This window comes from Pseudophryne corroboree, chromosome 1 (assembly GCF_028390025.1).
Source record: "Pseudophryne corroboree isolate aPseCor3 chromosome 1, aPseCor3.hap2, whole genome shotgun sequence".
NCBI classification, from domain to species: Eukaryota; Metazoa; Chordata; class Amphibia; order Anura; family Myobatrachidae; genus Pseudophryne; species Pseudophryne corroboree.
In genome coordinates, this window is record NC_086444.1 from 1,157,203,363 (window position 1) to 1,157,227,046 (window position 23,684).

Sequence of the window (23,684 nt, forward strand, 5' to 3'; positions counted from 1 at the left end):
AGGAGAAGGTCTTCCACTGGAAGAAGGATTACTAACCGCCAGTTTTAAAAGGGAACAATGAAATGTTTTATTGATACCCAATGAACGGGGCAGATCTAACTGAAATGCCACCGGATTGATAACCCTGGTGATCTTATAAGGGCCGATGAACCGGGGGCCAAACTTATGAGATGGCTGTCTCAACTTCAAATTCTTGGTGGACAACCAGACGAAGTCTCCTAATTTGAAGCTGCAGGGTCTTCTCCGCTTATCAAAAACCCTTTTGGTCACTAATGACACAGACACAAGGGCTTTCTTCACTTTCCTCCAAATACCCCTAAGGACCGAAACAACAGAGGAACCACCAGACGTGGAATCCAGGGGGTCAAAAGAATTGGCCTTAGGATGATGCCCATACACACAAAGGAAGGGAGAGATCCCTGTAGCAGAGTGAGCCGCGTTGTTATAGGCAAACTCCGCCATGGACAGATGAGCAACCCAGTCAGTATGACACTTGGAGACATAACACCTGAGGAACTGCTCCAAGGACTGGTTCACCCTCTCAGTCTGCCCATTAGACTGTGGATGGTAGCCTGACGACAAGCTCACAGAAATCTGGAGATCGGAACAAAATGCCCTCCAGAATTTGGCCACAAACTGGGATCCACGGTCAGAGACCACATCAAGTGGCAACCCGTGGAGGCGCACAACATGCTGCATAAATAATTCAGACAGGCGTCTGGCCGATGGCAACCCAACCAGTGGAACGAAATGTGCCATCTTCGAAAACCTGTCAACGACAACCCAAATGGCTGTCATCCCCGAGGATTTGGGCAAGTCCACCACAAAATCCATGGAAATGTGGGTCCATGGCTTAGACGGAATAGAGAGTGGATGTAATGGGCCGACAGGAACCCCTCTAGGAGTTTTATTTCGGGCACAAACGTCACATGCCCGAACCCACTGATCCACATCCCTAGCCACCGAGGGCCACCACACCGCCCTAGACAGCAACTCCCGAGTTCTGGCAATACCCGGATGCCCTGCCGACCTCTTGGCATGGAATTCCAGGAACACTCGCTGTCTTAACCTAGGAGGCACAAACAAGAGACCTACCGGAAGGTCTGGAGGAGCCTGCTCCTGTGCTCTAAGGACTAATGACAAGAGGTCCTGGGTAATGCCCACTTTAATACATGATGGGGACACAATGGGCAATGGCTCCTCGGTGGTCTCTTGAACTGGAGCAAAACTCCGCGAGAGCGCATCAGCCTTGATGTTTTTTGACCCAGGGCGATATGTTATCAAAAAATTAAAGCGAGCAAAAAACAAAGCCCATCGTGCCTGCCTGGCATTGAGCCGCTTCGCTGACTCTAAATATGCCAGATTCTTATGGTCGGTGAGAATTGAGACCACAAACTTAGCCCCCTCAAGCCAGTGTCTCCACTCCCCGAGTGCATCCTTTATAGCCAACAATTCCCGGTTACCCACATCATAATTCATCTCAGCAGACGAAAATTTACGGGAAAAGTAAGCACAGGGATGAAGGCGATTATCAGACACTCCCATCTGAGAGAGCACTGCCCCAATACCTATCTCAGAGGCATCCACTTCTACCACAAAAGGACGCTCTGGATCTGGGTGTCGCAGCACCATGGCCGAGACAAATGCCCTTTTGAGACGGGCAAAGGCCGCTTTGGCCTCACAAGACCAGTGAGCAACATCCGCCCCTTTCTTAGTGAGTACAAACAAGGGGGCCACTATAGACGAAAATCCAGCGATAAACCGTCTATAAAAATTCGCAAAGCCCAGAAAACGCTGAAGCGCCTTCAAACTAGTGGGCTGCACCCAATCCAGGACTGCCTGTACCTTAGAACCCTCCATTTGGAAACCTTCTGAGGAGATAATATACCCTAGAAATGCGATTTGCTGGACTTCAAACTCGCACTTCTCCAGCTTCGCCCCAAGCTGGTGGTCTCTGAGTTTCTGGAGGACTAAGCATACATGCTTCCGATGTTCCTCCAGGGAATGAGAGAAGATTAGGATGTCATCTAGATAAACAACTAAGAATCTATCCAAATATTCCCTGAGCACATCGTTCATGAATTCCTGGAAGACTGCCGGGGCATTAGAGAGCCCAAAAGGCATCACCAAATATTCATAATGCCCTGACTGGGTATTAAAGGCAGTCTTCCATTCATCCCCCTCTCTTATTCGGATTAGATTGTAAGCATCGCGTAGGTCAATCTTAGAAAAAATGGTGGCAGTACGAAGCTGGTCAAACAAAACCGAAATGAGAGGCAGTGGGTACGAGTTTTTAATCGTGATACGGTTCAATTCCCTGAAGTCGATGCAGGGTCGCAACGAACCGTCCTTTTTACCCACGAAAAAGAACCCTGACCCAACTGGGGACTGTGAGGGTCTGATAAATCCCTTAGCCAAGTTCTCCTGAATGTACTCTGCCATAGCCTGAGTCTCAGGACGTGACAGGGAGTACAACCTGCTCTTGGGAAGCTTAGCATCCGGCAACAAATCAATGGCACAGTCATAGGGGCGATGGAGAGGTAGTACCTCCGCAACTTTTTTGGAGAACACATCCGCAAAATCTGCATAACATCCTGGCAAACTTAGCTGCGAGAGCCTGACTGGAAGGCTCAAGCAACTCCTGAAACAATCACTACCCCAACTAAGAATCTCCCCAGAGACCCAGTCAAATTGAGGGTTATGGGCCCTTAACCAGGGTAACCCCAAAACCAATGGGGCAAAAGAACAGACAGTCACATAAAAAGACAATTTTTCAGAGTGTGTGGCTCCAATAAACAAAGGAATTTGGCTGGTGCAGGAGGTAATTTTACCCTGGGACAATGGTTCCCCGTTTAACCCACAGGTCTCAATCTCTGATGCCAAAGGTACTGAGGGAACAGAGTGTTCCAGGGCGAATTGATGGTCCATGAAAACCCCATCGGCCCCACTGTCAACAAAGGCCTCAGTTTTGACAGTTTGACCGAGGATCTCCAAAGTCACCGGAATGAGAAAAGTCTTTTTAGGAAATTCTGACTTCTGGCCTGACAGGATATTTCCCATTACCCTCAGGCCCTGAAGTTTTCCGGTTTTTCTGGGCATGATACTACAACATGACCTTTATTCCCACAGTACAAACACAAACCCTGCTGTCTCCTCCGCGTCTTCTCACGCAAGGAGAGGCGGGTAGCCCCAATCTGCATAGGCTCCTCGGAATATTCCTCAGAGTCTGAGGTTCCCTTGGGAAAAAAGGAAACTGCGGTCTCCCTTTCAAGCCTACGCTCTCTCAGCCGTCTATCCACCCGGATGGATAACTGCATGAGCTGATCTAAGCTATCAGGCGAGGGATATTGTACCAGTTGGTCCTTTATCTGGTCAGAAAGGCCCCTTCGGTACTGGTTTCTCAGGGCTGGGTCATTCCACTGGGTATCATGAGCCAACCTCCGAAACTCCGTACTATAAACCTCAGCTGGCCTTCGCCCTTGCTTAAGAACCGTAATCTGAGCCTCGGCTGAAGCCATCTTGTCAGGGTCATCATACAAAATGCCCAGTGCCGTAAAAAAAGCATCAACACTTTTAAGCGACGGACAGTCAGGCTGTAACCCATATGCCCAGACCTGTGGGTCTCCTTGTAGCAAGGAAATCACCATGCCCACCCGCTGAATCTCTGACCCAGAAGACTGGGGCCTAAGCCTGAAATATAGCTTACAGCTCTCCTTGAAACAAAAGAACTGCGAGCGATCTCCAGAAAAACGATCCGGGAGATTTACTTTCGGCTCCTTAACCCCTGAACTTGCCGCTGCTGCTGCGGGAGCTCCGCTAGCGGCCTGCGGGGTGTTCATTTTAATGGACATCTCATTAAATTGTCGAGTCAGGACCTGCACCTGATCGACCACCTGTTGCAAAGTATTTTGAGGGGTATGCTCCATATTCCCACAAAATTTCAACAGGAGTAAGGCTGCTGAATATGTTACGCACACCAGTGCTAACAGGAGTATACCGGTGTATGAACAGAGAGGGAAGCGAAGCAAACGAACTCACAGACAGTATAACATAACATACACAGGAGGTGATGGAATAACTAATAAACACAAAGTGAACGGAGAAGCCCAAAGGCTCAGGAATTGGGTGTCTCCCTAGTGTCAGGAATGCTCAGATGGAATAGAGCGGACAATGAAGCGATGTGTAGTGATTTAACATGTGGAGCACCTGAAATGATGTTGCTAAGAGCAACAGAAAAAACCCCAAAGGGTTACCAACGGGTGTGGGAATAAACTCCTTGGTCAGAGATAGAAATATAGACACAAGGAGAGTATCCACAATCCTAACCCCCACTTGCAGGGCACAGGTTCAGTTTACTGCCACTAAACTGACACCTGGACGCCCTGCACAGTGAGGGAGGATTAAGCAAGCAGGTCTGAGAGTACAGCCGCAAACCTGCTGGGTTCACAGAATAGCAAAAGAACCCCAGCAGGTCAAACAACTGACTCCAGTATTACTGCTAGGTCCGGATTGGCAGAATGAAGTACCGAATCCCAAGGCCTATTCGCAGTAAGCAACAAGTAAATACAAAGTCACACAGTACTAGCTAACTCTCTGGAACTGACTAACAAACAAAGATTCAGCAGCATTTGCCTAGCCTGAGAGGATGGTTTATATAGCAGGTGCTGTCCACGCCCCACTCAGACCTCACAGACTGTGAGCACAAAACCAGCGCCGGATTCCCTGCCATGCACAGAGCCTGTAACCACTACACAGTAAAAACCCGGACCGGAGTATCAGCTGCGCTCAGGTTACTTCGCTAACACTTGCCTCCCGGTTGCCATGGCGACGTGGCAGCACAGAGCAGGAGATCCTAACAGTATGTGAGCGGAGCTGTGTATTGCAATGTGGCACCGGAGCTTGTCCTCCAACCGATCTGTCGGCAGGTAGTGTGCGATGTCGGGAACCGGCGGGTACAGCACGACCCCAAAGATCCTCTTCCCTCAAAGCGGCCGGCAGATGTGCAGTGATATAAGCCGGAGGCTGCACTGTTGTTCCGGGGAGAGAGCAGGGGCTATGTAGCATCAGTGTTGAAAGAAGGCTCGCCTGCCACCTCCAAGATGGCCACCGTGTTTGAGCTCCAGCAGAGCTGTGTCGATGAGAGAAAAATCGAACTAGCCCAGGAGTCCCTTGGGCCGATGCACCTCACTATCCCCAACCGGCAACAACCGTGACGGGAGAGTCCCGGCTAGTAGGAGCCGCTCAGCCCAAGTCCAGATTGTTAGATCCAAATTGAAACAGGTAAAGTCTCCAAATAATCTGGCTGCACACTGCCGTTTAGATCAGCTGTCGTCCACCCCGTTCTCCCGTCTCCCAATGGGGAAAGATTTTGTCAGGGACTGCAGTGTAACCTTCAGCTCTCAGCTGTGGAGCAGTGTGGATATGGTGCCAATCACAAGATGTCCGCCATCCAGCTGCAGGCCTCAGCTCCCTCCGCAGGTCCCCCAGCCGTCCGCTGTCCTCCACGGGTTGGATACTGTCCTGCTGGCGGGCAGAAGGAGAGAGCAGAGAGCCGGGCCCCAGGAATATAAGCTCTGCTTGCTGCGGGATGTAACAGGTGCTGAGCGGCGCCAACCGCAAGATGGTCGCCGCCCGCCGGTCACAGGCGTCCCGGCCGATTAGCTGTGCTGGGTCTCCTTTCCCCCCTCTCCTCTAGGGCACCGAGGTCTTCCGGGGACCGGGGAGCAGCGTCCAGGTGAGATGGGGGGTCCGCAGTGCCGATCGGGCCGGGCCCGGCCGCTCTCGGCGGCCCTCGTCCAAAATCGAGGCCCCGGCTTTGGGACCGAGGTAGGCCGCAATCCGCAGCGGGCAGCGCAGGTCCCCCCCAATTCCGCGACCTCGGCCCTTCGCAGCAGGGTGGTTCAGAGGGACCAGGGGGCAGTTTCTGGGCTGTTGGGTGGCCAGGGGCCCAAGTTAGGGCTAAAAAGGGGGGTAGAGCAGGCTGGAGCTCCCCAGGGACGTGTATTTCCTTGCTGCCGGCCAGACCACGCCCCCCCAATTCTTCTTTTAATTATCTAAATTTAATGCCAATTAACCAATCATCATCTTCAATCCACAGTTCATTGTGGCTCAATAAAAAGACATTCTGTTGGAATTGCTGACTCATTCCTTGTGTGTATCAATCTATCTTAACTCTCTGAACATGGTACTACAGGACAAGGTTTGGGGATAAACTTTTCGGGGGGAAAGGTCCATCACATAGCCACCCAATATCTCTGATACCTCTGTCAACCACTTAGACACACCCGCCAACCACGGGGTTTTACAAATGCCCACAGAAGAGCTGCTTATATACATAATGTCCACAGTAGTAGTGCTCCTTATACACATAATGCCCACATCAGGGCCCCTTATACACATCTCTGCCTCTATCACTCCAGCAGCTCACCATCCGTGTCCCTCCAACAGCTCCATTCCCTGTGTCCCGCCAGCAGATTTTCCACTTCGCTGTGTCCCTCCAGCCCCCTCTCACCTTATCTTCAGCATGCACAGAGCCTGCTCCTCTTTATGGCATCACACTCACAGTGCCAGAAAAGGAATTCATTGGGACCTGAGGAGGGGATGAATGCCATCCGATAGACAGTGTGTGTGAGTACCGGGAGGGGTGCGCTGCAGGCGGAGTACCATGGAGCCACCAGGACCTAAGGAAGGGGAAAGTTGTTGCAGCTCTTCAGTGACACTAGCAATGCCCGCATCATGTATTGACGTGGCAGAGTGGGTTTTTCTGTTGGAACTACTGTGCAGGGCAGAACTAGTTCCGCCCAGGGGTGTAGCGAGGGTGGCTCTGGTAGAGCGCAAGCTCCAGGTGCTGAAAATGTTAGAGGGCGCGCTGCCTGACCACCACCCCTCCCTCCACCCACTATGCCGCGGGCCGCTGTACAGGCATCCGCAGAGCAGGAGGAGGAGAAGCAGAGGAGTGCGCACCGACTTGGAGACTAGGTAAGGTACAGGGCAGGCCACATTCAACAGCAGGAGACACTGACAGCCAGCACTTGCTGGAGCTCTGCTGCCCTCTTTATATGTCTCACTTCTGTCCTGCTACACCACTCTCTGCCCCGCTGCTGCAGCACCTCTTTCTGCCCCAGCTGCAGCAGCACCTCCCTCTGTCGTAGCTGCTGTGGCACCTCTCTCTGTCCCAGCTGTTGTAGCACCCCTCTTTGCCTCAGCTGCTACAGCACCTCTCTGCATTAGAAGCTGCAGAGTAACATGTATAAATAGCTTTACTGTGGCATAATGTGTATAAACTAGTGATGTGCACCGGACATTTTTCGGGTTTGGTGTTTTGGTTTTGGATTCGGTTCCGCGGCCGTGTTTTGGATGCGGACGCGTTTTGGCAAAACCTCACCGAAAATTTTTTGTCGGATTCGGGTGTGTTTTGGATTCGGGTGTTTTTTCAAAAAACCCTAAAAAACAGCTTAAATCATAGAATTTGGGGGTCATTTTGATCCCATAGTATTATTAACCTCAATAACCATAATTTCCACTCATTTCCAGTCTATTCTGAACACCTCACACCTCACAATATTATTTTTAGTCCTAAAATTTGCACCGAGGTCGCTGGATGACTAAGATAAGCGACACAAGTGGCCGACACAAACACCTGGCCCTTCTAGGAGTGGCACTGCAGTGTCAGGCAGGATGGCACTTCAAAAGAATTGTCCCCAAACAGCACATGATGCAAAGAAAAAAAGAGGCGCACCAAGGTCGCTGTGTGACTAAGCTAAGCGACCCAAGTGGCCGACACAAACACCTGGCCCATCTAGGAGTGGCACTGCAGTGTCAGGCAGGATGGCACTTAAAAAAAATAGTCCCCAAACAGCACATGATGCAAAGAAAAAAAGAGGCGCAATGAGGTAGCTGTGTGACTAAGCTAAGCGACCCAAGTGGCCGACACAAACACCTGGCCCGTCTAGGAGTGGCACTGCAGTGTCAGGCAGGATGGCACTTCAAAAAAAATTGTCCCCAAACAGCACATGATGCAAAGAAAAAAAAGAGGCGCACCAAGGTCGCTGTGTGACTAAGCTAAGCGACCCAAGTGGCCGACACAAACACCTGGCCCATCTAGGAGTGGCACTGCAGTGTCAGGCAGGATGGCACTTCAAAAAAAAATGTCCCCAAACAGCACATGATGCAAAGAAAAAAAAGAGGCGCACCAAGGTCGCTGTGTGACTAAGCTAAGCGACCCAAGTGGCCGACACAAACACCTGGCCCATCTAGGAGTGGCACTGCAGTGTCAGGCAGGATGGCACTTCAAAAGAATTGTCCCCAAACAGCACATGATGCAAAGAAAAAAAGAGGCGCAATGAGGTAGCTGTGTGACTAAGCTAAGCGACACAAGTGGCCGACACAAACACCTGGCCCATCTAGGAGTGGCACTGCAGTGTCAGGCAGGATGGCACTTCAAACATATAGTCCCCATACAGCACATGATGCAAAGAAAAAAAGAGGCGCAATGAGGTAGCTGTGTGACTAAGCTAAGCGACCCAAGTGGCCGACACAAACACCTGGCCCATCTAGGAGTGGCACTGCAGTGTCAGGCAGGATGGCACTTCAAAAAAATAGTCCCCAAACAGCACATGATGCAAAGAAAAAAAGAGGCGCAATGAGGTAGCTGTGTGACTAAGCTAAGCGACCCAAGTGGCCGACACAAACACCTGGCCCATCTAGGAGTGGCACTGCAGTGTCAGGCAGGATGGCACTTCAAAAAAATTGTCCCCAAACAGCACATGATGCAAAGAAAAATGAAAGAAAAAAGAGGTGCAAGATGGAATTGTCCTTGGGCCCTCCCACCCACCATTATGTTGTATAAACAGGACATGCACACTTTAACGAACCCATCATTTCAGCGACAGGGTCTGCCACACGACTGTGACTGAAATGACTGGTTGGTTTGGGCCCCCACCAAAAAAAGAAGCAATCAATCTCTCCTTGCACAAACTGGCTCTACAGAGGCAAGATGTCCACCTCATCATCATCCTCCGATTCCTCACCCCTTTCACTGTGTACATCCCCCTCCTCACAGATTATTAATTCGTCCCCACTGGAATACACCATCTCAGATCCCTGTGTACTTTCTGGAGGCAATTGCTGCTGGTGAATGTCTCCACGGAGGAATTGATTATAATTAATTTTGATGAACATCATCTTCTCCACATTTTCTGGAAGTAACCTTGTACGCCGATTGCTGACAAGGTGAGCGGCTGCACTAAACACTGTTTCGGAGTACACACTGGAGGGAGGGCAACTTAGGTAGAATAAAGCCAGTTTGTGCAAGGGCCTCCAAATTGCCTCTTTTTCCTGCCAGTATACATACGGACTGTCTGACGTGCCTACTTGGATGCGGTCACTCATATAATCCTCCACCATTCTTTCAATGGTGAGAGAATCATATGCAGTGACAGTAGACGGCATGTCAGTAATGGTTGGCAGGTCCTTCAGTCCGGACCAGATGTCAGCACTCGCTCCAGACTGCCCTGCATCACCGCCAGCGGGAGGGCTCGGAATTCTTAGCCTTTTCCTCGCACCCCCAGTTGCGGGAGAATGTGAAGGAGGAGATGTTGACGGGTCACGTTCCGCTTGACTTGACAATTTTCTCACCAGCAGGTCTTTGAACCTCTGCAGACTTGTGTCTGCCGGAAAGAGAGATACAATGTAGGTTTTAAATCTAGGATCGAGCACGGTGGCCAAAATGTAGTGCTCTGATTTCAACAGATTGACCACCCGTGAATCCTGGTTAAGCGAATTAAGGGCTCCATCCACAAGTCCCACATGCCTAGCGGAATCGCTCTGTTTTAGCTCCTCCTTCAATGTCTCCAGCTTCTTCTGCAAAAGCCTGATGAGGGGAATGACCTGACTCAGGCTGGCAGTGTCTGAACTGACTTCACGTGTGGCAAGTTCAAAGGGTTGCAGAACCTTGCACAACGTTGAAATTATTCTCCACTGCGCTTGAGTCAGGTGCATTCCCCCTCCTTTGCCTATATCGTGGGCAGATGTATAGGCTTGAATGGCCTTTTGCTGCTCCTCCATCCTCTGAAGCATATAGAGGGTTGAATTCCACCTCGTTACCACGTCTTGCTTCAGATGATGGCAGGGCAGGTTCAGGAATGTTTGGTGGTGCTCCAGTCTTCGGCACGCGGTGGCTGAATGCCGAAAGTGGCCCACAATTCTTTGGGCCATCGACAGCATCTCTTGCACGCCCCTGTCGTTTTTTAAATAATTATGCACCACCAAATTCAATGTATGTGCAAAACATGGGATGTGCTGGAATTTGCCCAGATGTAATGCACGCACAATATTGGTGGCGTTGTCCGATGTCACAAATCCCCAGGAGAGTCCAATTGGGGTAAGCCATTCTGCGATGATGTTCCTCAGTTTCCGTAAGAGGTTGTCAGCTGTGTGCCTCTTCTGGAAAGCGGTGATACAAAGCGTAGCCTGCCTAGGAACGAGTTGGCGTTTGCGAGATGCTGCTACTGGTGCAGCCGCTGCTGTTCTTGCTGCGGGAGGCAATACATCTACCCAGTGGGCTGTCACAGTCATATAGTCCTGAGTCTGCCCTGCTCCACTTGTCCACATGTCCATGGTTAAGTGGACATTGGGTACAACTGCATTTTTTAGGACACTGGTGACTCTTTTTCTGAGGTCTGTGTACATTTTCGGTATCGCCTGCCTAGAGAAATGGAACCTAGATGGTATTTGGTACCGGGGACACAGTACCTCAATCAAGTCTCTAGTTGCCTGTGAATTAACGGTGGATACCGGAACCACGTTTCTCACCGCCCAGGCTGCCAAGGCCTGAGTTATCCGCTTTGCAGCAGGATGACTGCTGTGATATTTCATCTTTCTCGCAAAGGACTGTTGGACAGTCAATTGCTTACTGGAAGTAGTACAAGTGGTCTTCCGACTTCCCCTCTGGGATGATGATCGACTCCCAGCAGCAACAACAGCAGCGCCAGCAGCAGTAGGCGTTACACTCAAGGATGCATCGGAGGAATCCCAGGCAGGAGAGGACTCGTCAGACTTGCCAGTGACATGGCCTGCAGGACTATTGGCTTTCCTGTGTAAGGAGGAAATTGACACTGAGGGAGTTGGTGGTATGGTTTGCAGGAGCTTGGTTACAAGAGGAAGGGATTTAGTTGTCAGTGGACTCCTTCCGCTGTCACCCAAAGTTTTTGAACTTGTCACTGACTTATGATGAATGCGGTCCAGGTGACGTATAAGGGAGGATGTTCCTAGGTGGTTAACGTCCTTACCCCTACTTATTACAGCTTGACAAAGGCAACACATGGCTTGACACCTGTTGTCCGCATTTGTGTTGAAATAATTCCACACCGAAGAGCTGATTTTTTTTTGTATTTTGACCAGGCATGTCAATGGCCATATTCGTCCCACGGACAACAGGTGTCTCCCCGGGTGCCTGACTTAAACAAACCACCTCACCATCAGAATCCTCCTTGTCAATTTCCTCCCCAGCGCCAGCAACACCCATATCCTCATCCTGGTGTTCTTCAACACTGACATCTTCAATTTGACTATCGGGAACTGGACTGCCGGTGCTGCTTCCAGCACTTGCAGGGGGCGTGCAAATGGTGGAAGGCGCAAGCTCTTCCCGTCCAGTGTTGGGAAGGTCAGGCATCGCAACCGACACAATTGGACTCTCCTTGGGGATTTGTGATTTAGAAGAACGCACAGTTCTTTGCTGTGCTTTTGCCAGCTTAAGTCTTTTCATTTTTCTAGCGAGAGGATGAGTGCTTCCATCCTCATGTGAATCTGAACCACTAGCCATGAACATAGGCCAGGGCCTCAGCCGTTCCTTGCCACTCCGTTTCGTAAATGGCATATTGGCAAGTTTACGCTTCTCCTCAGACGCTTTTAATTTTGATTTTTGGGCCATTTTACTGAACTTTTGTTTTTTGGATTTTACATGCTCTCTACTATGACATTAGGCATCGGCCTTGGCAGACGACGTTGATGGCATTTCATCGTCTCGGCCATGACTAGTGGCAGCAGCTTCAGCACGAGGTGGAAGTGGATCTTGATCTTTCCCTATTTTACCCTCCACATTTCTGTTCTCCATTTTTTAATGTGTGGAATTATATGCCAGTATCAATAGCAATGGCCTACTACTATATATACTGCGACAACTGAAATGCACCACAGGTATAGAATGTAGATGGATAGTATACTTGACGACACAGAGGTAGGTACAGCAGTGGCCTTCCGTACCGTACTGCTATATATACTGGTGGTCACTGTGTCAGCAAACTGCACAACTGAAATGCACCACAGGTACAGAATGTAGATGGATAGTATACTTGCCGACACAGAGGTAGGTACAGCAGTGGCCTTCCGTACCGTACTGCTATATATACTGGTGGTCACTGTCAGCAAACTGCAAAACTAAAATGCATCACAGGTATAGAATGTAGATGGATAGTATACTTGACGACACAGAGGTAGGTACAGCAGTGGCCTTCCGTACCGTACTGCTATATATACTGGTGGTCACTGTGTCAGCAAACTGCACAACTGAAATGCACCACAGGTATAGAATCTAGATGGATAGTATACTTGACGACACAGAGGTAGGTACAGCAGTGGCCTTCCGTACCGTACTGCTATATATACTGGTGGTCACTGTCAGCAAACTGTAAAACTAAAATGCACCACAGGTATAGAATGTAGATGGATAGTATACTTGACGACACAGAGGTAGGTACAGCAGTGGCCTTCCGTACCGTACTGCTATATATACTGGTGGTCACTGGGTCAGCAAACTGCACAACTGAAATGCACCACAGGTATAGAATGTAGATGGATAGTATACTTGACGACACAGAGGTAGGTACAGCAGTGGCCTTCCGTACCGTACTGCTATATATACTGGTGGTCACTGTGTCAGCAAACTGCAAAACTAAAATGCACCACAGGTATAGAATGTAGATGGATAGTATACTTGACGACACAGAGGTAGGCACAGCAGTGGCCTACCGTACTGCTATATATACTGGTGGTCACTGTCAGCAAACTGCAAAACTAAAATGCACCACAGGTATAGAATGTATATGGATAGTATACTTGATGACACAGAGGTAGGTACAGCAGTGGCCTTCCGTACCGTACTGCTATATATACTGGTGGTCACTGTGTCAGCAAACTGCACAACTGAAATGCACCACAGGTATAGAATGTAGATGGATAGTATACTTGACGACACAGAGGTAGGTACAGCAGTGGCCTTCCGTACCGTACTGCTATATATACTGGTGGTCACTGTGTCAGCAAACTGCAAAACTAAAATGCACCACAGGTATATAATGTAGATGGATAGTATACTTGACGACACAGAGGTAGGTAGAGCAGTGGCCTTCCGTACCGTACTGCTATATATACTGGTGGTCACTGTGTCAGCAAACTGCACAACTGAAATGCACCACAGGTATAGAATCTAGATGGATAGTATACTTGACGACACAGAGGTAGGTACAGCAGTGGCCTTCCGTACCGTACTGCTATATATACTGGTGGTCACTGTCAGCAAACTGCAAAATTAAAATGCACCACAGGTATAGAATGTAGATGGATAGTATATTTGACGACACAGAGGTAGGTACAGCAGTGGCCTTCCGTACCGTACTGCTATATATACTGGTGGTCACTGTGTCAGCAAACTGCACAACTGAAATGCACCACAGGTATAGAATGTAGATGGATAGTATACTTGACGACACAGGGGTAGGTACAGCAGTGGCCTTCAGTACCGTACTGCTATATATACTGGTGGTCACTGTGTCAGCAAACTGCAAAACTAAAATGCACCACAGGTATAGAATGTAGATGGATAGTATACTTGACGACACAGAGGTAGGTAGAGCAGTGGCCTTCCGTACCGTACTGCTATATATACTGGTGGTCACTGTGTCAGCAAACTGCACAACTGAAATGCACCATAGGTATAGAATCTAGATGGATAGTATACTTGACGACACAGAGGTAGGTACAGCAGTGGCCTTCCGTACCGTACTGCTATATATACTGGTGGTCACTGTGTCAGCAAACTGCACAACTGAAATGCACCACAGGTATAGAATCTAGATGGATAGTATACTTGACGACACAGAGGTAGGTACAGCAGTGGCCTGCTGTACCGTAATGCTATATATTATATACTGGTGGTCAGCAAACTGTGCAAAACTGAAATGCACCACAGGTATGGATGGATAGTATACTTGACGACACAGAGGTAGGTACAGCAGTGGCCTACTGTACCGTTATGCTATATATTATATACTGGTGGTCAGCAAACTGTGCAAAACTTAAATGCGCCACAGGTATGGATGGATAGTATACTTGACGACACAGAGGTAGGTACAGCAGTGGCCTTCTGTACCGTACTCCTATATATTATATACTGGTGGTCAGCAAAATTATGCACTGTACTCCTATATACTACACAATGCAGCACAGATATGGAGTGTTTTTCAGGCAGACAACGTATACTGGTGGTCACTGGTCAGCAAAACTCTGCACTGTACTCCTCCTATATAATATTATACTGGTGGTCCCCAGTCCCCACAATAAAGCAGTGTGAGCACAGATATATGCAGCACACTGAGCACAGATATGGAGTGTTTTTCAGGCAGGCAACGTATACTGGTGGTCACTGTCAGCAAAACTCTGCACTGTACTCCTCCTATATAATACAGCTGCTCCCCAGTCCCCACAATTAAGCAGTGTGAGCACAGATATATGCAGCACACTGAGCACAGATAAGGAGCGTTTTTTTCAGGCAGAGAACGGATAAAACTGGTGGTCACTGATCAGCAAAACTCTGCACTGTACTCCTCCTATATTAATATAAAGCTGCTCCCCAGTCCCCACAATGATATAAGCAAGCACAAATATTTGCATCAACTCAACAATGAATAAACGGAGAGGACGCCAGCCACGTCCTCTCCCTAACATTTCCAATGCACGAATGAAAATGGCGGCGACGCGCGGCTGCTTATATAGAATCCGAATCTCGCGAGAATCCGACAGCGGGATGATGACGTTCGGGCGCGCTCGGGTTAACCGAGCCATACGGGAGAATCCGAGTATGCCTCGGACCCGTGTAAAATGGGTGAAGTTCGGGGGTGTTCGGTTTCCGAGGAACCGAACCCGCTCATCACTAGTATCAACGGCTCTACTGTGGTGTAATGGGTATAAGCCGCTCTACTGTGGTGTAATGTGTATAAACGGCTCTACTGTGGTGTAACGTATATAAGTGGCTATACTGTGGTGTATTGTGTATAAGTGGCTATTCTGTGGTGTAACGTGTATAAACGGTTCTACTGTGGTGTAATGTGTATAAGGGACTCTACTGTGGTGTATCGTGTAAAAGGAGCTTTACTATGTTGTAACATGTATAAGCGGCTCTACTTTGGTGTAAAGTGTATTAACGGTTCTACTGTGGTGTAACATGTATAAGGGGCTCTACTATGGTGTAACGTGTATAAACGGTTCTACTGTGGTATAACCTATATAATTGGCTATACTGTGGTGTATCATGTATAAACGGTTCTACTGTGGTGTAATGTGTATAAGGGGCTTTACTGTGGTGTAACGTGTATAAGGAGCTCTACTGTGGTGTAACATGTATAAGCGGCTCTACTGTGATGTAATGTGTATTAATGGTTCTACTGTGGTTTAACATGTATGAGGGGCTCTACTGTGATGTAACATGTATAAACGGCTCTACTGTGATGCAACATATATAACCGGCTTTACTGTAGTGTAACGTGTATAAGTGGCTCTACCATGTTGTATAACATGTATAAGGGGCTCTACTGTGTGGCATAATGTGTATAAGGGGCTCTACTGTGTGACGTAAAGTGTATAAAGGGTAGTACTGAGTGGTGTAATGTGAATAACACACACTACTAAGTCACGAGGGACATATGCTGCCCCTCCTACCTAGTGTTCATTCTAGCATCCTACACCTAGTCAGTGAGGACAAATTTTAATTCTGAATGACTGTAACGATACATCATGTATAAAATTTTGCCCTTAAAAATGTAAATATGCCCTTTTCACTGATTAGGTGCAGGGTGATGGAATGAACACTGCCAACCCACCCTGTTCCTCCCACTGAGGATATACACTATCTCCCTCACAGGGCCGCCATCAAGGGGGTGACCTGTGTACAGTTGTCCTGGGCCTGGCCACTCTGACAGAGTGGAGGGCCCGGGCTACACAAACAGACAGCCGTGGCTAGACTGACCACTATTCCCGGTGGCTGCCCCTTCATAGCCCGCCGCCGATCAAAGCAAGCAGCAGCTTGCTGTTTAATAAAGTTTTTTTTAATCTGGATGTGATGCAGCGTGATGTCATGACGTCACGCCGCGTCGGTTGAAGAGGAGCAGTGGTGCTGGAGAGCTAGGGACAGGAAGAGACCAGCAGCAGACAGCGTGGTAGAGAGAGAGGGCAGAGAGGACAGATTTGGAAAGGTAAGTATGTCTGTGAGAAGGGGGCCCGGGGCTGGCAATAGAATATAAAAGGTAAGGGATTATTCTCTAAGGGGGGGGGGGGGAGGGGGCACTGTGAGGACATGTGGGGGGCATATCTGGCAGGCACTGTGGGGGCATTTCTTTATCTGGCACTGGGGGCATATCTGGCACTGGGGTCTGGGGGCATATCTGGCAGGCACTGTGAGGGCATATATGTATCTAGCACTGGGGGCATATCTGGCAGGCATTGTGGGGGCATTTCTGTGTCTGGCACTGGGGGCATATCTGGCAGGCACTGCGGGGGCATTTCTGTATCTGGCACCGGGGGCATATCTGTCTAGTAGAAAAAACCAAAGTGGAAACTGGTAAAGTTGTTCCGTGGGGTAATAGGTATACGGTAGCGAGTGAGACATTAAAGAAAAAAGCCAAAAAATGATGGCCCATTGTTAATTCTGATGCAGAACTACCCTCCTTGTAGAACGCCAAGTTACTGTCTAGTTACACCAGAGGCCCTAACCTTAAAGATATGTTGGTTAAGACAGACATCACTGGGGTAGGCAAGGAAAGGCCACAACATTTTCTTAGCAGAAAAGGCGGGTGCTACCAGTGCACGGGCTGTACAACCTGTAGAGCCTTGATTATTGGGAATAAATTCCCACATCCATACACAGGTAAGATGTACGAAATTAAAATTCCTCTGACATGTACATCCAAGTTCGTGATTTATCTTCTGTCTTGCCCATGTGGTTTACACTATGTGGGCAAGACAGAGAGACAATTCAAGAAGAGAATTACCCAACACAGGGCAGCTATCAGAGCTGCTCTGATATCTGGCAATAGTGATCAAGCAGTAGCCAGGCATTTTGCACAGGCCAGACACAACATGGCTATGCTTAGATATAGAATGATTGCCCAAGTGCCCAACTCTTTAAGAAGGGGGGATAGATCTAAAAAACTGCTCCAGTGAGAAGCAAAGTTGGTCTTTACCCTGGACACGGTTAGCCCGAGGGGTTTGAATGAATCATTGAGTTTGACATGTTTCCTTTAAGTAGTAGAGAAAAAGTCACCTCTACCAGAAATAATGTTGTTTCAGCAATTTATTTACAGCTTATTTAATATATTTAAGAGGTGTGAATCGTAGCCCCCCATTTGGTCTGATTGCTGGGTATAATATACCTGGCCGTAGGTTTGTGTAATTTCACTTAGATGTTATATCAGCATTGGTCCAGCAGAAGATTCAGTTACCCACTATTCTGTGTAGGTTAGATCTCTATTATTTCTTTATATATGTACTGTTGTTGTTCGCTTGCAAGCGGATTTTAGCAGATTTGCTCATGCTAAGCCGCCGCCTACTGGGAGTGAATCTTAGCATCTTAAAATTGCGAACGATGTATTCGCAATATTGCGATTACACTCCTCGTAGCAGTTTCTGAGTAGCTTCAGACTTACTCTGCATCTGCGATCATTTCAGTGCTTGTCGTTCCTGGTTTGACGTCACAAACACACCCAGCGTTCACCCAGACACTCCCCCGTTTCTCCGGCCACTCCTGCGTTTTTTCCGGAAACGGTAGCGTTTTTTCCCACACGCCCATAAAACGGCCTGTTTCCGCCCAGTAACACCCATTTCCTGTCAATCACATTACGATCGCCAGAACGATGAAAAAGCCGTGAGTAAAAATCCTAACTGCATAGCAAATTTACTTGGCGCAGTCGCAGTGCGGACATTGCGCATGCGCATTAAGCGGAAAATCGCTGCGATGCGAAGATTTTTACCGAGCGAACAACTCGGAATGACCTCCAATGTTTTACCATTTGTGTATTTTTATTATCTATGGCCCTCATTCCGAGTTGTTCGCTCGCTAGCCGCTTTTCGCTGCAGTGCACACGCTAAGCCGCCGCCCTCTGGGAGTGTATCTTAGCTTAGCAGAATTGCGAACGAAGTATTCGCAATATTGCGAAAAGATTTTTCTGTGCAGTTTCTGAGTAGCTCGAGACTCTTCCAGTGCGATCAGTTCAGTGCTTGTCGTTCCTGGTTTGACGTCACAAACACACCCAGCGTTCGCCCAGGCACTCCCCCGTTTCTCCAGCCACTCCCGCGTTTTTCCCAGAAACGGCAGCGTTTTTTCACACACTCCCATAAAACGGCCAGTTTCAGCCCAGAAACACCCACTTCCTGTCAATCACACTCCGATCACCAGAACGAAGAAAAAACCTCGTAATGCCGTGAGTAAAATACCAAACTTCTTAGCAAATTTACTTGGCGCAGCCGCAGTGCGAACATTGCGCATGCGCAGTTAGCGGAAAATCGCACCGATGCGAAGGAAAATAACGAGCGAACAACTCGGAATGAGGGCCTATGTACAGATGTGTCCACTTACATCTTTGCTTTTTTACCAATTTGGCACAACATGCAAAGCACGGCTAAGCTTTTTTTCACGAGTAACGAGTGGATGAATTTTAAAACTTTTGTTTGCCATAATAGAATATGTATAAAGTAACATATTAAAGAAGCAAATTAAGAAAAATCACAAGGCATGGCTAAATCTCTGAGTCTATGGCATGCAAAACCAAGCCATACATGGCGGGATATAGCAAAGATGTATGTGGCCACATCTTGTATATGTTTGTTTTCATTCATAATCATCTTTTTGATCATGCACTTATGATATAACATTCACTGCTATGATGTCTCTTATGGCGTTGCCATGGTAACTAGCCCTGTGTTTTCCCCTTCTAGCCCGTCTACGGTGCTGCTCCTGAGATGACGCCGCATCCGGTACACGTGACCGGAAGATTGGCAGAGCCTGAGGACGGCGCCCGGCTTTGCTGTTGGCGCTGCCCATGAGACGACATCACTTCCGTCAAACGTCACCGAAAGTGCGGCGGAGTCCCGGATCGGCGTGCGGCAGCGGGCACGGGAATGAGGGATCCTGCAAGTATAAATTCTTTCACCATTGTACTCACTTGTTATCCTGATGATGGGGTGTCATTCCCCGAAACGTTGATACCATGCACTAATGTTTGTGCACTAAAGTTCACCTGTTCAGAAGTATTGGAGTGCCGCCTGATTTTTTCTTGTTGTATATGGGGTTGCTGCACCCCAGGAGGGCACACAAGCAAGTATTGTATTTGGGGGCCCTGCTGCCCTGGAGGAGTGCCAGGTTGGAAATAAATATATATATATATATATATATATATATACTGTATATATCAATCTGGAACACTGCCCCCCCCCCCCCCTCTAAATATCCTGCGTTTGCCCCTGTATATGGTGCACACAGGAAGGAGGCTTTGAGATGTAAGGTGGAACACATCCACTGGTAGCTACTTCTTAGGAAACATTACATGGATGTTCCGTAGTTGAACATGTCCCTGATCGATATATATAAAAGTATGGGATTTCTCAAAGTTTGGTAACAAATACTTTTTCCATCCGCAGAATAACATTGGGACAGCAGCAATACCATGACACTGTGCAGATTGCAGCCGCTGTGAGTAATACAGGAGGAAGTGGATGTTTCTCTGGAGCTCTGTCTTTTTAAACGACCAAACTCATGCAAAACCCAAACAGCGGCCAGAGGCTTACGGGTGGTGTTACCTGCGTTCTCCATATAGAGGCTCTGTACGTATAGGAAAATGACTCGCACAGAAGACATTTGCATGGACTATTCCTATTTTGCACATTATCTATATTTGGTTGTGCTGCCTCTTATAGTAACCAACTAAATAGAACATCCTCAGATACAAAGGGGCTGTTTCTAAATCCTACGCTGCTGCGACCACTTTAGCGCATTTTGCTGTATTCACATCTGCGGCTTTATGCTTCCACCTCCCCCCAATATGTTTCCCCTGGTGAACACGCCTGGGTTTGACTGTGCACAGACTGAGACACCCTATTTGTGTGTCTATAGACGATGCTTGGGACGTCTCTGTAGCACCATCTGACACCAGGCTGTGGTCTTCAGTACTACAACAATATGTATGCATACTCATAATAATCATGTATCTTAGAAACTAGGTGATTCATTGCGCCCTACGGGCGCTCTTCACACCGTCGGAAGGGGCTGCGCCCCTGTAACCCGAGTACCGTGCAAATGTATTCTTGGCTGAAATCCATGGCAGAGATACGCTTTGTACCCATGCGTTGTGGGTGTGAACAGCGCAGGGGTGACCGCGTATGGGAGAGGGTGTCTGTGCATGCTGCGGGTGGATAGGGGGGGGTGCAGATAGGAGAGGGGGTCAGGAGGTGGTGTGGGTGGGGGAGGGGTGGTGGATGGAGGAGGGGGTAGGCAGTGCTGCGTTTGGGGTAACGTTGGAGGTGCTGGGGGTGGGGGATGGGCAGGTGCAGGACTGTTGCGTATGTGGCAGGGGTTCCGGAGGCGCTGGGGGTGGGGAAGGGGTAGGTGTACAGTGGGTGGTGCGGCGGGCCTGTGAGTGGCTGAGGTTATGTGGGTGGGGGAGCGGCAGGGGTGGGGTGCGGTGGATGGTTGAGGGGTTCCAGAGGTGTTGCAGGTGGGGAAGGGGCGGATGTGCTTCGGGTGGTGTTGGGGGTCCGGTGGTGCAGCGGGCCGGTGAGGGGCTGGGGTTACGTGGGTGGGGGAGGGTCAGGGGTGGGGGTGCGGTGGATGGTGGAGGGGTATCAGAGGTGTTGCGAGTGGGGAAGGGGCGGGTGTGCTGCGGGTGGTGTTGGGGGTCCGGTGGTACGGCGGGCCGGTGAGGGGCTGGAATTACATGGGTGGGGGAGGGTCAGGGGTGGGGGTGCGGTGGATGGTGGAGGGGTATCAGAGGTGTTGCGAGTGGGGAAGGAGCGGGTGTGCTGCGGGTGGTGTTGGGGGTCCGGTGGTGCGGCGGGCCGGTGAGGGGCTGGGGTTATGTGGGTGGGGGAGGGGCAGGGGTGCGGTGGATGGGGGAGGGGTTCCAGAGGTGTTGCGAGTGGGGCAGGGGCGGGTGTGCTGCGGGTGGTGTTGGGGTTCTGGTGGTGCGGCGGGCTGGTGAGGGGCTGGGGTTACGTTGGTGGGGGAGGGGCGGGGGTGCGGTGGAGGGGTTCCAGAGGCGCTGCGGGTGGTGTAGGGGCGGGTGTGAGTGGGATGGAGGTAGGTATAGTATATGTGTTATACAGAGACAGCATACAGACGGGTGATGCGGTTCTGCAGCCACTCCAGCCTCTGGATGATGCGCTGGGCGTCCCCCTTGTCCTCAGGCTCCATCCGCCTGCTACTCCTGCTGCTGGCCCCGCTCCGGTGTCCGCACATAGCGGGCGGCCATGTAGCTGTTGCTTTAGCCCATGTACAGTAGGCAGAGGTTGTGCCTGATACCGCTCTGGAGCACGCAGGGGCAGAGGAGCGGTTTGGTGTGCGTGCTCCAGAGCAGCGGGGACGGGGGATGAGTCTGGGTACCGGGAGGTGCGCAGTATGAGGGGACTGCATGGATACCTTACCGGTCTGGCAGCCGCGTGGCATCCCATTGTCCGGCCAGCGGCTCCATGCTCCATGCGTGAGAGCGGACCCAGCAGGACTCAAGCATTGCGCTGCTAGCAGCTAGCCGCAGCAGCCAATCACAGCGCAGGCTTCCACCATCTGTCCAATGGCTGGCGTCGGGGGGCGGGACCTGGACGGAGCCTTAACCTGGTGCAGCTGCTGATGTCTCCGAACAATCCAGCGGTCTGTACTGGTCTCAGTAATTACATCCTGCTACTTTTATCATCAGTAATTCTATCTATATAGACTATTCGCCTATGTAATTCTCCTATTCTCCTATATCTCTCCTATATATTAGGGCAGATCTGTGACTTGACTCCTCCCAGTGATGTGACTCCGCCCAGCGTTAGCAAATGAGTCACACAGTCACAGATCTGGGCTAATATATAGAAGATATCAAAAAGCGGTTTCTGTATTGCATAGTTATCCAGCAATACCCAGCAAGACACACAAAAGTAAAAGTGATGCCCAGAAATGTGCACATTAAGATCAGCAATCACCAATAAGAGGACCATGACTTGCAATTGCAATAATGCCCAACAACATGGCCACTGCTGCCTTGGTGCCCACCAGGATGCCCGTTAGTGTCAGTATTGCCTGAACGGTCAGAACACTTAAGGGTAAATGTACAAGGATGGGAGTTCTATTTAAGATGTGATGTTGCCCTTCGCAAACAATCAGATTTCATGTATTATCTTCTAGAAGGTGCTAGATAAATGAGAAGGAGAATCTGATTAGTTGCTATGGGCAACATCCCACCTTAAATATAACTCCCATCTTAGTAAATTTACCCCTTAGACTTTAGTGGGAGCCGGCAGGATTTAAATTGAGGTATAATTTATCTTTTTGTCTCCATCAATCCTACAAACAGCCGGATACAAAGCATTTCCTCATAGACACTTCCCAACGTGACGTGCAAGCAAGGCAGACATACAGCGCAATTCTGAATGCACCGTGAAGCCACGTTTTTTGGAAATGAGTGACTGACCTTTAGTAATCTGCCTGTCAGTTAATTCCACAGTGTGTACATGTGCTGCTGGAGATGATAATGTAGATATCTGACTATTTGAATAAAGCCCCAGAGGATGACTTTACTATGTCACACATTGTACAGGTTGTGCTCTGCCAGCCGTAGACTTTGTTCCGTATATCAAGTAACAAACAAACAATGCACCTGCTTGTGGTGTCTCCGGCAGTTAAACTGCTGCCATGCGTGTGCGATAACCTATATATTCTGCCAAACACCTCAACTCTGAGGGGAGCTGCTAGATGTTTACAAGTATTAGCGCATCGACCTACAGTATATATTTACACTATCTGTCATGTCAGAGTTCCTCTTTGCAGAGCTTTTTCTTTGTTTGCATCGGGCTTATTTATTTTAGCACAATCTGCTGCTCGGATGCAGATGGAATGTGATGAATTTGCCCAAATACGCAATGCAATATTTGAATATATCGCAAGGATGTATCAAATATTGCATTCAGGAACAGAGCTTGCAAGAAAACTGTCCCTGCGAAACCTCTGACTGCATATCTCAGGGTACTATTTTTGTCTGCTGCCATGTGACGCCTCTGCAGCCGACCCTCCCCCTCCACTTACACTTACCGGCACTCAGGAGTGGTTATCGGTGGTCTATCAAACACACATGGCTAATCACAGGGGCCAGATCCGAGCTCAGCCTTCA

General features: G+C 49.2%; 1 long non-coding RNA gene across 1 annotated transcript; it reads left to right on the forward strand.

The window, feature by feature from the left end:
* Window positions 1-16,417: 16,417 nt before the first annotated feature.
* LOC135003992 (uncharacterized) lies at window positions 16,418-23,111 on the forward strand. Its single transcript, XR_010204913.1, has 4 exons — window positions 16,418-16,523; window positions 19,261-19,459; window positions 19,963-20,014; window positions 22,872-23,111. It is a non-coding gene; the product is annotated as an uncharacterized LOC135003992 (long non-coding RNA).
* Window positions 23,112-23,684: the final 573 nt, after the last annotated feature.